The sequence below is a fragment of the Amblyraja radiata genome, chromosome 40, assembly GCF_010909765.2.
Source record: "Amblyraja radiata isolate CabotCenter1 chromosome 40, sAmbRad1.1.pri, whole genome shotgun sequence".
NCBI lineage: Eukaryota > Metazoa > Chordata > Chondrichthyes > Rajiformes > Rajidae > Amblyraja > Amblyraja radiata.
The window spans coordinates 15966110-15981258 of record NC_045995.1 but is presented as its reverse complement, the minus strand read 5'-3'; positions in this window follow the sequence as shown (position 1 = coordinate 15981258).

The following is a 15149-nucleotide window of genomic DNA, read 5'->3' as shown; positions in this document are numbered from 1 at the left end:
AGAGGAAAGAGTATGGAAGGGAAAGGCTTTTCAGAATCATTGTCAAGTCTCCTAATGTTTTTGCAGATTCCCCGCTTGAAAGGGATTTGATTTATCTACCCCGAAATGATGAACTGGATTCACTCAGACCAAACACTTCTTTTCCACCTTTTATTTTCTCCTTCTTTTATTTTGGCAGATTAGTCTTTAGCAGTTTTTGGCAGTTTTAGTCTTTACCAGTTTTGGTCTTTATCAGTTTTGGTCTTTAGCAGTTTTGGTCTTTATCAGTTTTGGTCTTTATCAGTTTTGGTCTTTATCAGGTGAAAAACCTTTAGACACAAAGGCAAAAAATATACACATTACTGTAACCAAATATAAATAACAGAAAATTACATGTATTTAACATTCCAACTCATAGCAGCGATTTTGTTTTTTAAATAATTTTCACATTTCATTAAATGAAAAATACAAATAATGCCCACTCCTGTTACCAATTTTTTAGCTTAATATCATATGAATCTTTACTGTTTTTTAACACATTTTATCATATTTTTAAAAGTGCAATTATTTAAACTAACACCACACATAGCATATAAGTATTAGAAATTAGCTCACATTAGCCCTTAACATATGCACTTTACATAGGCAACAAACATTATCATCACCCTGTCATCTTGGTTAACAAACACCACCAATATCAACACGTTAGCCAGACAAGTTTCTCAGCTATTAAAGGGTTAAACAGAGTCTCTGGGGCTGCAGTCTTCGACTCAGTCCATTTAGAGTTCAGTCCTTACCGGCTGCCAATCGGGTCTGTAGAAAATCAGTCCTGCTTGCCTTTTCTGGCTATCGCGGCAGTCTTTTCGGACAGTCCTTTTGATTTACTGTTCAAGTTCTCTGCTCGCAAGTCTCTTGTGTCTTCTTCACTGGCTTCTGGTGCTGTGTGCCCTTTTGACCCCCAGGCAGAACTCGGCAGGCTGGGGTTCGGCCCACTTTAATCAATGTCTCGTGATTTCAATGTAGCATTTCTCTGCACCTGTTCTTTCATTTTAGTTTGACTTGACACCTCCCACTCGATCTTCCAATGGAACCACTTGGGAGATCGACGCTTTAAAGTCAAACTTTGAAGTCTAGGTTTGAACTTAGTCACCTGATGCATTTCTGTCTTGTTCTTCTACTGGAAGTAAGACAACCAGCCACCTAACATCCCTGTGAACTATCGTGGCTTGGATCCTCTCCTTCCCCTGAGTGGAATGCCTTGCCCTTCCTTTCAAAGCTTTTGTCAGAGGAATGGAGTAGCTTGGAAAGATCCGTACATTAACGTCTCTCACGATGCCTTTGCGGTCTGGATTGGAGCTGACGACTCTGCCCAGCTTGAATTGCCCCCTCAGTGCATTTTGGCCACTTAACCAGACAATGTCTCCAGCAGTGACATTTCTCTGAGTGGTGTGCCACTTGCTCCTTATAAACAAGTTAGGACCAGCGAGTTGGCTCCAGCTCTTCCAAAACTTGATCACCTCCGACTGCATTGCTCTAAGTCTTTTGTAGGGGTAGCTGGAAAAGTCAAAAGTCTTGATGTCTCCGCACTGAGATGCTCGGCCAAGCAGAAGAGTATTTGGTGTGATGTACTGAACGCAGTCTTCCCGGCTTTGTATCCTGGCGTCGATTGGACGTTCATTTGACAGGTTGGCTGCTATGTAAAGAGCTGTCTGAAACTCACTATAACTGAGTGACGATTCTTTTCCAAAATTTTGGAGCGCTCTCTTCACAACACGCACAGCAGCTTCCGCAGCGCCATTTCTGTGTGGAGAATCAGCAGGATGGATTTTCCACATCCACTCTGTTCCATTTTTAGCTGCGTTCTCCTCCAAAGCTGCTCTGTCCAGGTTGTACAAAAACCTATATAGTTCCTCTAAGACTGGTTTTGCGCCAATAAAATTAGTGCCTGGATCTGACCAGATCTTCTTGGGGTGCCCACGGATTGCTGTGAATCTTTGATAAGCCATCAGAAACCCTTCACTTGATAAGGTGTTGACTAACTCTGTGTGGATGGCTCTGCTGGCCATACAGCAGAAGACAACTCCCCAGACTTTGAGTTTTACCCTCTTCTTGACGTCATCGTGTACGTGGTAGGGTCCAAAGAGGTCTACTGTTGTAAACTCAAAAGGAGCAGCAGGTTCAGTTCTTTCAGGCGGCAGATCACTCATTACTTGTTGACATTTCTTTGCTTTTGCTTTCTTGCAGATTATGCAGTGATCAACGACTTTTTGAGCAATTCTCCTTCCTTTTATGACCCAAGCCTTTCTTCTCATTTTAAGCAAGGTCCCAGCCACTCCGTCATGACTCTCCCTGTGAGCCTCCTGAGCTAGCAGCATGGACACCCAGGCATCAACGGGCAGGATGGGAACAGCAACTTTATCCTCTTCAAAGCTCTGCACTCTGCCACCACAAACCATCAGCCCAGAATCTTGGTCTTTATAGGCTACCAGTCGATCTGTTGTGGTGCTTGGGAAAGTTGTGCCCAATTGCGCAGCACAAAAAATGTCTTTTAGAGCATTTTCTCGTTCTCTTACTGTAATGACTCCTGTCAAAGAGATGGCCTCCCACTTTGGATTGTTTAGGGCTTTGTTCTTGCCAAGAAACCTCTTCGCTGCTCTCCAAATCCATGCGACTGTCTTGATCAGTCGAGTTAGAATGCTGAACCGCTTGACATCAACAAGGTTCTGAATAGCTGACCCTGCAGGTGGTCTCTTTGGGCTTGTTGGTTCCGGTTCTTGGTTCTCTACTTTGGCTCTTGATAGTGCTGCAACAAAAGCTTTCTTCTGTAACTTGTTGATGTTCTCTCTGGCAGTGGCAGCCAGTTCTTTAGCTGATTTTATTGGCCACTCACTCACAGGCAATACCAGGAACTTCGGTCCATTTTGCCACTCCGAATACTGATCAAGGTCTTGAGGGCTGGCACCTCTGGTGATTACATCAGCGATGTTTTGTGGGCCAGGAATCCACCGCCAGTCCTGAATGTTGGTGCTTGTTTGAATCTCTCCAATCCGATTGGCGAAGAATGTCTGAAATCCGTAGCTTTCTCGCTGTATTGCACCAAGGATTGTTTGGCTATCCACAAGATGATACCACTTCTCTACTTGAATTTGACTGTGTAGCTCAAAATACTTCTTTAAGCGTGAGGCGAACACTGCTCCGCACATCTCTGCTTTAACAGCGTCTCCTCTGTGGTCCAAGGGAGTTAACTTGGCCTTGGATTCCACAAGTCTGACAATTGGGCCATGGTCTGAATCCCATCTCAGGTACATCACTGCCCCGTAGGTGTGCTCACTTCCGTCAGAAAAGGTGATTCCCAAGGGTTCAGTTGCGGAGCAAGAGGGAGTCAGTGCCCTGACGAACTTGACTTTTCCAAGTTGTACGTACTCTTCAAAGAGCTTAATTGCATCCTCCCTGAGTCCATCTGAGAGTGCCATGTCCCATGTGTCTCTGACCGAACAGCTTCCCTCTTTTGCTTCTTGGAAAGCTCTGCGTACTAGAATCGCTCCCTTTTGCTTAACAGGAGCCACTATGCCGATGGGGTCATATAGCCCTGCTACCTGGCTGAGAAGCTCTCTTCTTGTTAGGGGATTTGGCGTCTGAGTTTTGATTTGCTCTTGTAGAAGGCCTTGACCAAGCCGCATCTTTTTCTTTCTCTTGGAGAAATTGATTACCACCATAACGTGGAGCATGTCCTCTTCAACAATGTAGCCCAGACCAAGTGCCTTGCTATCATCATCATGCATTTGGTTTGGTAGGATCATGCTTTTTGTTTTGCTTTTCTTTAAAGCATCATTGTCCTCCTTCCTCCCACTTTGGCCAGACAGAACCCAAGGCTTGAGCTCAAACCCACCAGCTTTTAGGATTCGTTCCACATTTGCTGTGATGATTCTCAACTGGTCGAGGCTGTTGTGAGATGTGAGGATGTCGTCAACATAGCTGTCTTTCTGGAGTACTTGCTGCTCATCCTTGAGGTGGGTAAAAGAAGGAAGATTAGCAGTCTCACGCATTGCCAACTGTGCAATGCACCCCGCAGGTTTGTCTCCGATGTTCACTCTTGTGATAGCATACTCTCCCAGCTCCTCGTCCTCGGAATCTCGCCAGAGGAATCTGTGTAAGTGTACTTCACGGTCCTCCAACCAGACTGAGTTATACATCTTCTTTATGTCTCCCAGAGCAGCATAGATTCCGCCTCTGAATCTGAGGAGGACGGCGCAAATTTGGTTGAGGACGTCTGGACCTTTCATCAGCAAATCATTTAAGCTGACACCATTGCACTTTTGGCTGCTGTTCCACACTAGTCTCACTGGGGTTGTGACAGAGTGGGGGTTTGGAGCAATAAGGTGACTCACATACCACACTGGTCCCTTCCAGTTTGCAATCATGTCTTCGGACAATTTGATTGCAGCCTTTCGGTCCACCATGTCGTGCACCTGAGCTGTGTAGGCACTTTTCCATTCAGGTTCTCTGGATAGCTGCCGCTCCGTCCTGAGAAATGTGGCTTCCACTGTCCTTTTATTATTTGGTAGAGAAGCTGGGTCTTCCAACCAAGGATGGCTAGCATGCCAAAGTGGGTCTTTACTGTGACGGTCTCCTGTTATGTAGGTGAGGCCTTCCCTTACCACTTCGAGCTCTCTCTCTTCAGCAAGAGTCATTTCTTTTCCGCCTGGCTGGCAGTTTCCACAGCGGCAACCCCCGCACTTTGGCTCACATGCTGCTCCAATGCTATCCCACTTCCACCAATCCAAGAAGTCCCGATTGGCGGTTGATGTACGTGACTTCTGGACTTTGATGGCGACCTGTCCGTTTGGTGAAAGTTCCTCAGGGACTGGGGCAGTGAGCTCCTCATACTTTAAAGCAGCTGCTCTCATTGATCTTGCGAAGTGTGTTTTGGACATGTGGGCTGACATGGTAAGCTTCTCAAACAGCTCAGGATGACAACCTCCAACAGTCTTTCCCAGTGGTCCATCCCACAGAATGAGATCTCCAACAGTTCTAGTCCTCTGAGGCGCTAGCTGACCTTCTCTATGGCTTATGAGCAAATGTATCTCTTTTGGTCTCACAAGTTCCTCAAGTGGGACGTCTGGAAAGAACTTTTGCAGCTGCTGTGGTGTCACATGTTTGTGAACATCTGCAATGCTGTCCAATCCATAACAAACTAACTGGTGCGACTTGAGTGTGCCCTTGGGAGTCTTCACTCGGATCTTTAGAAGGTAGCGCCTCGTCTCTACGTGGACCTTCATCCCCCCAACTCCATGGACGATAAGCGTGACGTCTTCACTCCTAAGGTTCAGTCTACTCGCAGCCTTGTGAGTTATGTAGTTGGTATCTGAAGCCAAGTCAATTAATGTCCCAACCTTTTGTAACAGCACTCAAAAACACATTTTAATACGGACATTCACCAGTGACTCCTACACATTCCTCACTGTGATGGAAGGCGAAATAAAGTTCAAGTCCCTTCCTTTTGTTCTTCCTCGGTAGGGGGCCTCAAGCCCCCCGTTCAAACTCCGTTCAATGGTGAACTCCTCTTGGTCTCCAGGCCTATAGTGCTGCACAAATCACTGCACCACATGCATCTATTTATTCCCTTTTCTCATGGTTCATGCAGCTGGATATTAACTTGCCGACATGGAAAGAGATGCAGTGAGCATTCAATAGTTCAGACTTCTGGGTGAATTAAGGGGCTGCTTGATGGGCTGAGGGTAATCGAGATTGTATGATTGTCATTCCTTTGGAAGAACTGATGGAAGTTCTTATGGAAAAGCTGATGAATTGACTACGGGATGAGCTGGTGGGCTCTAGGATTGCTGGATGAGTGTTCTAGAAACATAGAAAATAGGTGCAGGAGGAGGCCATTTGGCCCTTCGAGCCAGCACCGCCATTCATTGTGATCATGGCTGATCAGCCGTAATCGATAACCCGTGCCTGCCTTCTCCCCATATCCCTTGATTCCACTAGCCCCTAGAGATCTATCTAACTCTCTCTTAAATCCACACTGCCCTCTGTGGCAGGGAATTCCACAAATTCACAACTCTCTAGGTGAAAAAGTTTTTTCTCACCTGTCTTAAATGGCCTCCCCTTTGTTCTAAGACTGTGGCCCCTGGTTCTGGACTCGCCCAACATTGGGAACATTTTTCCTGTATCTAACTTGTTCAGTCTTTTTATTCATTTATATGTTTCTATAAGATCCCCTTGCATCTAACAAGAGTGTTTTATTGTCATGTAGAACAATTTCCTGCATCTAGCTTGTCCCAGATAGAACAATTAAATTCTTACTTTCAGCAGCACAACAGAATCTGTAAACATAGTACACTGTAAACAATATGATAAGACCCCCCTCATCCTTCTAAACTCCAGTGAATACAAGCCTAGTCTTTTAAATCTTTCCTCATATGAGATGCATTCCTGGAATATGTAGGAAGTTTATTGTAACCTAGTGCCCTTGTGGATTAAGGGCGGCATGGTGGTGCAGCGGTAAAGTTGCTGCCTTACAGTGGGTGCTGTCTGTACAGAGTTCGTACATTCTCCCCGTGACTGAATGGGTGTTCTCCGAGATCTTCGGTTTCTTCCCACACTCCAAAGACATACAGGTTTGTAGGCTTGGTATAAGTGTAAATTGTCCCTAGTGTGTGTAGGATGGTGTTAGTGTGCGGGGATCGCTGGTCAAAGCGGACGCGGTGGGCCAAAGGGCCTGTTTCCGCGCTGTATCTCTGTAAGAAATAGAAGCAAGGATAAGCCATCTAAGTTCACACCACCATCAGTAAGATTATTGTTGATCCTGCAACTCAACACCTTATTCCCACATTCTCTCCATTATCCTTCATCCTTTTCGTATTTGAAAAGAAATATCTCTCCTTTCAAGGACTCGACTTCCACCATCTCACGCGATAAAGAATTCCAAGATTCCCAGCCCTTGAGTGAAGAAACTGCTCCTTGTCTCATTACTAAATATCATGACCCATATTCTGAGACTTTGGCCCTCGTTCTAGATCACCAGACCAGCCGCAATCTCCACCCACGAATCCAATCTAAACAGAGATAGACACAAAATGCTGGAGTAACTCAGTGGGTCAGGCAGCATCTCTGGAGAAAAGGAATAGGTGACGTTGCAGGTCGGAAGCCTTCTTCAGACTGCGTTCTGACACTCTTCTTCTTCTTCTTCTTCTTGCGTATGGCGTGCACAGCCTAAAGTTGTAGGACAACTTGTTCTAATTGATCTTATTTGACTGTGCACACCAGGTTGATTGGATTTGTCGAAACAGGGCGGACCACGTGAAGGTTGCAATCTCCCACCCCGCGTTCTGACACCAAAGAGCAAAATGTCCAACGTAGATACAATAATAAATATATCGCCATTTGCATTAGTTTTGTGCAGTTAACAAATCACAATTTCACACAATGTACATAAGACGGCAGTTATTTGACAAATACTCTGCAGTTCGGTGCAGGAGCTCTTGTCGACGAGTATTCTGGACCCACTGTTGACATCTGAAATTACAGGAGATATAATTTAGGATTAACTAATAAGAAAAAAGATGATCATAACTACATGCCTGAACAATGGATGATATATCACTTAAATGCAATTGTTTTCAGTTGTGTGGAGAGACCTGTATGTTGAAGATGCTTTTTGCCTCTAATATGTCAATTTATCTTAAATGTAGAAGAGCTTATTAAAATCTTACAAAGACCATTAAGTATTTTCTTTCTATCCTCTTTTGGACCCAAGGCATAGCTGAGCTGCCAACTCTCACGAAGAGGTAAGGGAGGGAGAGAGGGAAGGGAGGGTGATCGAGAAAAGAGAGGGAGAGAGAAGAGAGGGAGAGAGAGAGAGATCGAGAGAAGAGAGGGAGAGAGAGAGCGAGAGAAGAGAGGGGAGCGAGAGATCGAGAGAAGAGAGGGGAGAGAGAGATCGAAAGAGAGGGGAGAGAGAGATCGAGAGAAGAGAGGGAGAAGGGGGGAGAGGGAGATGGGGGGAGAGGGAGAAGGGGGAGAGGGAGAAGGGAAAAGGGGGGAGAGGGAGAAGGGAGACAGGGAGAAGGGGGACAGGGAGAAGGGGGAGTGGAATGATAGCACATTATAACGTGCAGCCGTCCCATTCCAACCAAAGATTATAGAGCAGATCTCCTCTCGTATCTTTGATTGCGGCCGCCGCCGCCGAACCCCCCGGCCCACCATTGCACCCAAAGATGATAGAGCAGAGTTGTATAATATTTGATTGCACCCTTCTTCACGGCGGGCTTGTGATCTTTGCTTGTGATGTCTCGACAATTCGAGGGCTATAACGGGTAACAGCCGTCGCGTTCTCGGACTCGAATCTGAGTTCGAAAAATCTCCTGGTCACTGGGCCTAATGTGTCCCGCGGGCCATATTTTGGAGACCAATCCCTTACAAGAACAAAACCAAAAACATACAGAAGTGTTAAAATTGTCTTTATTATTATGGTAAGTAAATATCTATTAAAAATAAGTCTAATAACTTTCTAATGTACCGACAAACCTAGTTTCCCAATGGCCGTTGATGGGAGAACAGAAAATAACATTTTCACGACAGAATATCGACTGAAAATAATAATAATATTTTCTCACCTTTCTTTTTTATTGTGGAACCTAAAGATTGACAGGTCAGGTCGTTTAGATTTACGATTAGAACAATTGATAGCAGAGCAGTGATGTGAAGATTTAGATAAGGCCGCCATGACAGTGTGGGGGGAAGCCCAATAAAATGCCTCAAAAAATGGCGTCGACAATCACACGCGTCATACTACGCGTTTTTCGAGGAGTGGTCTATCTTGCTCCTCTATGATCTTTGGTTATAGTGTGGTCTAGTGTAGTTATAGTGTAAATATATAGTACAGTACAGATACAATGTAGTGTGGTCTAGTGTAGTGTAGTTATAGTGTAAATATATAGTACAGTACAGATACAATGTAGTGTGGTCTAGTGTAGTGTAGTTATAGTGTAAATATATAGTACAGTACAGATACAATGTAGTGTGGTCTAGTGTGGTTACAGAACACTGTGTGTAACTGGTCAATACACTACACAGTAACTAGACGGACAGAGCTGAGGTAAATAATATTGTCTTGATATCGTGTAGTTGTAGTTGTAGTTATAGTATAAATATAGTGTAGTGTAGATATAGTGTAGTGTGGTCTAGTGTAGTCAATGTAGTACAGTGTAGTGTAGTGTAGTACACTGTGTGTGTGGTCAATACAGTGCAGTCTAGTGTAGACAACACACACAGTGTAGTGAGGTCAATGACCACATAATCTACAGTACAGTACACGTGTGTGTGTGGTCAATATGTAGCAATGTAGCTAGTGTAGTGGAGTTTAGTTATAGTGTAGTGTAGTCTAGATATAGTGTAGTCTAGTGTAGTGTAGTGTAGTTTAGTATAGATATAGTGTAGTTGTAAATATATAGTTGTCGTTGTAGTTATAGTTGTAGTTTAGTCTAGTGTAGTGTAGTGTGGTGTAGTCTAGTGTGGTGTAGTCTAGTCTAGTGTAGTGTAGTTGTAAATATATAGTTGTAGTTATAGTTTAGTTGTTGTGTAGTTGTGTAGATATCGTGTAGTTGTAAATATATCGTTATAGTGTGAATATAGTGTATTGTGTAGTGTAGTTATAGTACAGTGTAGTGTAGTGTAGTCTAGTGTAGTTATAGTGTAGTCTAGTGTAGTTATAGTGTAGTGTGGTCTAGATATCATGTAGTTGTAAATATATAGTTGTAGTTTAGTTATAGTGTAGTGTAGTGTAGTTGTAAATATATAGTTGTCGTTGTAGTTGTAGTATAGTCTAGTGTAGTTATAGTGTAGTGTAGTGTAGTTGTAAATAAATAGTTGTCGTTGTAGTTGTAGTTTAGTGTAGTGTAGTTATAGTGTAGTGTAGTGTAGTTGTAAATATATAGTTGTCGTTGTAGTTGTAGTTTAGTCTAGTGTAGTTATAGTGTAGTGTAGTGTAGTTGTAAATATATAGTTGTCGTTGTAGTTGTAATAATAATAATAATGGATGGGATTTATATAGTGCCTTTCTAATACTCAAGGCACTTTACATCGCATTATTCATTCACTCCTCAGTCACACTCGGTGGGGGTGAGCTACTTCTGTAGCCACAGCTGCCCTGGGGCAGACTGACGGAAGCGTGGCTGCCAATCTGCGCCTACGGCCCCTCCGACCACCACCAATCACTCACACACATTCACACACAGGCAAAGGTGGGTGAAGTGTCTTGCCCAAGGACACAACGACAGTATGCACTCCAAGCGGGATTCGAACCGGCTACCTTCCGGTCGCCAGCCGAACACTTAGCCCATTGTGCCATTTGTCGTCCCTAGTATAGTCTAGTCTGGTCTAGTGTAGTGTAGTGTAGTTGTAAATATATAGTTGTAGTTATAGTGTAGTGTAGTCTAGTGTAAATATATAGTTGTAGTGTGAATATAGTGTAGTTGTAGTGTAGTGTAGATATCGTGTAGTTGTAAATATATAGTGTAGTTGTAGTTTAGTGTAGTCTAGTGTAGTGTAGTGTAGTTGTAAATATATAGTGTAGTTGTAGTGTGGTGTAGTTACAGAACACTGTGTGTAACTGGTCAATACACTACACTGTAACTAGACGGACAGAGCTGAGGTAAATAATATTATCTAGATATCGTGTAGTTGTAGTTGTAGTTATAGTATAAATATAGTGTAGTGTAGATATAGTGTAGTGTGGTACACGTATAGTGTAGTGTAGTGTAGATATAGTTATATAGTTGTAGTTACAGTGTAGTACAGTACAGAACAGTTACAGTAGTGTGGTACACGTGTGGTCAACATGGCGGAGAAATTACTGAGGTAAATAATGTTGTAAATCAGCGGGAAATGTCTGTCTAGTGTACATATAGTTATAGTGTAGTGTAGTCATATATAGTGTAGTGTAGTTTAGTGTAGAACACTGTGTGTGTGTGTGGGGTCAATATGGGTCAATATCACCATATAATGTACAAAATGGAGAAATTACTGAGGTAAATAATGTTGTAAATCAGCGGGAATTGTCTTTGTCTAGTGTAGTGTAGATATATAGTGTAGTGTAGTGTAGTTTAGTGTAGTGTAGTACAGAACAGTTATAGTGTAGTCATATATAGTGTAGTTACAGTACAGTAGTACACGTGTGGTGTAGTACAGAACAGTTATAGTGTAGTCATATATAGTGCAGTTACAGTACAGTAGTACACGTGTGGTGCAGTACAGAACACTGTATGTGAGGTCAATAAACTAGACGGACGGAGCTGAGGTAAATAAAGTTGTAAATGAGCGGGAATTGTCTTTGTAGTTTAGTCTAGTGTAAATATATAGTTATAGTTACAGTGTAGTACAGTACAGAACAGTTACAGTGTAGTGTATACACGTATAGTATAGTCTAGTACACGTGTGTGTGTGGGGTCAAAATGGTGTATATATATATATATATATATATATATATATATATATATATATACAGTACAGTTCACGTGTGTGGTCAATGACCACATAAATAATGTTGTAAATGAGCTGGAAATGTGTGTGTCTGTGGTCAATACATATAAATATATAGTTACAGTGTAGTGTAGTCTAGTACATGTATGTGTGTGTGGGGTAAATATTGTTAATATTGTAAATATATATCGTTATAGTGTAGTGTAGTATAGCGCACGTGTAGTACAGTCCAGTACAGAACACTGTGTGTGTGGGGTCAATATATATATATATATATATATATATATATATATAGTACAGTACAGTACAGTACAGTACAGAACACTGTGTGTGTGTGGGGTCAATATTGTTAGTGTAGTGTAGTGTAGTACACGTGTGTGTGGTCAATATTGTTAATGTAGTGTAGTGTAGTACATGTGTGTGTGTGGTCAATATTGTTAATGTAGTGTAGTGTAGTACATGTGTGTGTGTGGTCAATATTGTTAATGTAGTGTAGTGTAGTACATGTGTGTGGGGTCAATATTGTTAATGTAGTGTAGTGTAGAACACGTGTGTGTGGGGTCAATATTGTTAGTCTAGTGTAGTACATGTGTGTGTGGTCAATATTGTTAATGTAGTGTAGTGTAGTACACATGCTGCCGCTCGCCTTTTGACCGGAACTCGAAAGAAGGAGCACATTACGTCAATGCCCAGTGCACTTTCGAGTTCATTTTAAAATTCTTTTATTTGTTATCAAATCGTTGATTGGGCTCGCCCCGCCTTACCTCTCTGAGCTGCTCCACCTATATGCTCCTGCCCGGTGCCTCAGGTCAGCTGATCAGCTGCTCCTTGAGGTAACAAGGTCTATGCGGAAGCTCAGAGGGGATAGAGCCTTTTCTGTTGCTGCTCCGGCACTTTGGAACACCTTGCCGTTGCACATCAGACAGGCCCCCTCACTGTTATTCTCTGGCTTTCGACACTGGCTGAGACATTGCTCCTGTTCTTAGTGCTTTTAATGTCTTTTAATTTTTACTGTTTTTTAGTCCTTCGTTTTACGGTTTTTAATGGTTTGTAATAACTTTTGTCCATGAGTTCTCATGCACAGCACTTTGTGGCAACTGCGGTTGTTTAAAGCGCTTTATAAATAAAGTTATTATTATTATTATTATTATTATTATTATTATTATTATTATTATAATATAGTGTAGTGTAGTACACGTGTGTGTGGTCAATATTGTTAGTGTAGTGTAGTGTAGTGTAGTGTAGTACACATGTGTGTGGGGTCAATATTGTTAGTGTAGTGTAGTACACGTGTGTGGGGTCAATATTGTTAGTGTAGTGTAGTCTAGTACACGTGTGTGTGTGGGGTCAATATTGTTAATATAGTGTAGTCTAGTGCACGTGTGTGTGGGGTCAATATTGTTAGTGTAGTGTAGTCTAGTACACGTGTGTGGGGTCAATATTGTTAGTGTAGTGTAGTGTAGTACATGTGTGTGGGGTCAATATTGTTAATATAGTGTAGTGTAGTACACGTGTGTGGGGTCAATATGGGTCAATGACCACATAAATACAGTATAGTCAATAAACTAGACGGACGGAGCTGAGGTAAATAATGTTGTAAATGAGCGGGAAATGTGTGTGTCTGTGGTCAATAAATATAAATATATAGTACAGTGTAGTGTAGTCTAGTACAGAACTCTATGTGTGTGTGTGTGTGGTATATAAATATATAGTACAGTTACAGTGTAGTGTGGTGTAGTCTAGTACAGAACTCTATGTGTGTGTGTGTGGAGAAATTAGTGGGGTAAATGATGCTGTAAATGAGCGGGAACTGTCTGGTCAATATTGTCAATATATATAAATATAGTGCAGTTACAGTCCAGTACAGTGTAGTACAGAACAATGTGTGTGTGGGGGGTTAATATATATATTAGTACAGTACAGTGTAGTGTACAGTATAGTCTGTGGGGTCAATATTGTCAATATCACCACATAAATACAATTATAGTACAGTGTAGTGTAGTCCAGTACATAACACTGTGTGTGGGGGAATTAGTGAGGTGAATAATGTTTTAAATGAGCGGGAACTGTCTGTGGTCAATGTTGTTAATATCAGCACATCATCTACAGGTAGGTGTGTGTGTGTGTGTGTGTGTGTGTGTGTGTGTGTGTGTGTGTGTGTGTGTGTGTGTGTGTGTGTGTGTGTGTGTGTGTGTGTGTGTGTGTGTGTGTGTGTGTGTGTGTGTGTGTGTGTGTGTGTGTGTGTGTGCTGGTTATAAATAAACCAGCCTCCACCCTCTGTCGTATTCACTCAGGTCAATAACCAAGGTTCTAAATAAATAAATAAATAAATCAGCAGCGGAATCAGCGAAATAAATAAACCCGGTAAATCTGGGGGAGAGAGAGAGAGCAGAGGTCAATCTCCACATAAACTACACGTCTGGGGGAATAAAACTGGGGTCAATAATATAAACTCACCGTCTGGAGCAGCGTCCTGAGATAAAACACGTTATAAACATCTATCTCCCCCTCTCTGGCTCTTAACCCCCCCCCCCTCTCTGTAAATAATCAATAAATCACCAAATAAACAATACGTCTGGGGGAATAAACCCAGTAAATGTGGGGTAAATCATGTTATAAACACATAGGGGAGTGGAATAAACACGGTCTGGGGTAAAACGGGGGTAAATAATGTTATAAACACACAGGGGAGCAAAATACACCCGGTCTGGGGTAAATCTGGGGTAAATAAGTACGTTTATTGGCCAATTATTCACATACAAGGAATTTGCCTTGGTGCTCCGCCACAAGTAACAACATGACATATAGTGACAGTAAATAATGTTATAGACACACAGGGGATCGGAATAAACCCGGTCTGGGGTAAAACTGGGGTAAATAATGTTATAAACACACAGTGGAACAAAATACACAAACAGCCCCACAACCATCAGGCTATTGAACTCAACTCAAAAAAACTCTGAACATTAATAGCCCATTATCAGTTTATTTGCACTTTATCTGTTTTATTTATTGATGTGTGTATATTCACACAATGGTATATGGACACATTGATCTGTTCTGTATTCATGCCGTCTATATTCTGTTGTGCTGAAGCAAAGCAAGAATTTCATTGTCCTATCTGGGACATATGACAATAAACTCTCTTGAAACTTGAATAAACCGGGTCTGCGGTAAAACTGAGGTGATTAACGTTATAAACACACAGGGGAGCGGAATAAACCAGGTCTGGGGTAAAACTGGGGTAAATAATGTTATAAACACACAGGGGAGCAGAATAAACGGGGCTGTGGAGTCGTTCCAAAAACATCCGACCTCGACCCCTCGGTAAAATAATTCTAAATCTGCTGTGATGACATTACACAAGTTGACATTTCATAAGAACCACATGAATCATCAGGCTGCCTTTTCAACCCATGCCCATAAAGTTTTGAGTCTAAAGGTTGTGGCTTTTTTATAAATGTTTATTCTTGAAATAAAAACCATAATTCATTATGCTAAAAGAAAACAAAATGACAGAAAGGACCAGGACAAAATTAAAATTCCATTGAATTAAGTAAAAATTATAAAAGCATTACTCCAAAATGTATTAAACCAAGGCCACAGGTCTGAGCTAAACGGTTAAATTATAACAAAATAAATCTCATGTGCAATAGAAATTAAAGGTATATGCCTAGGTAGTT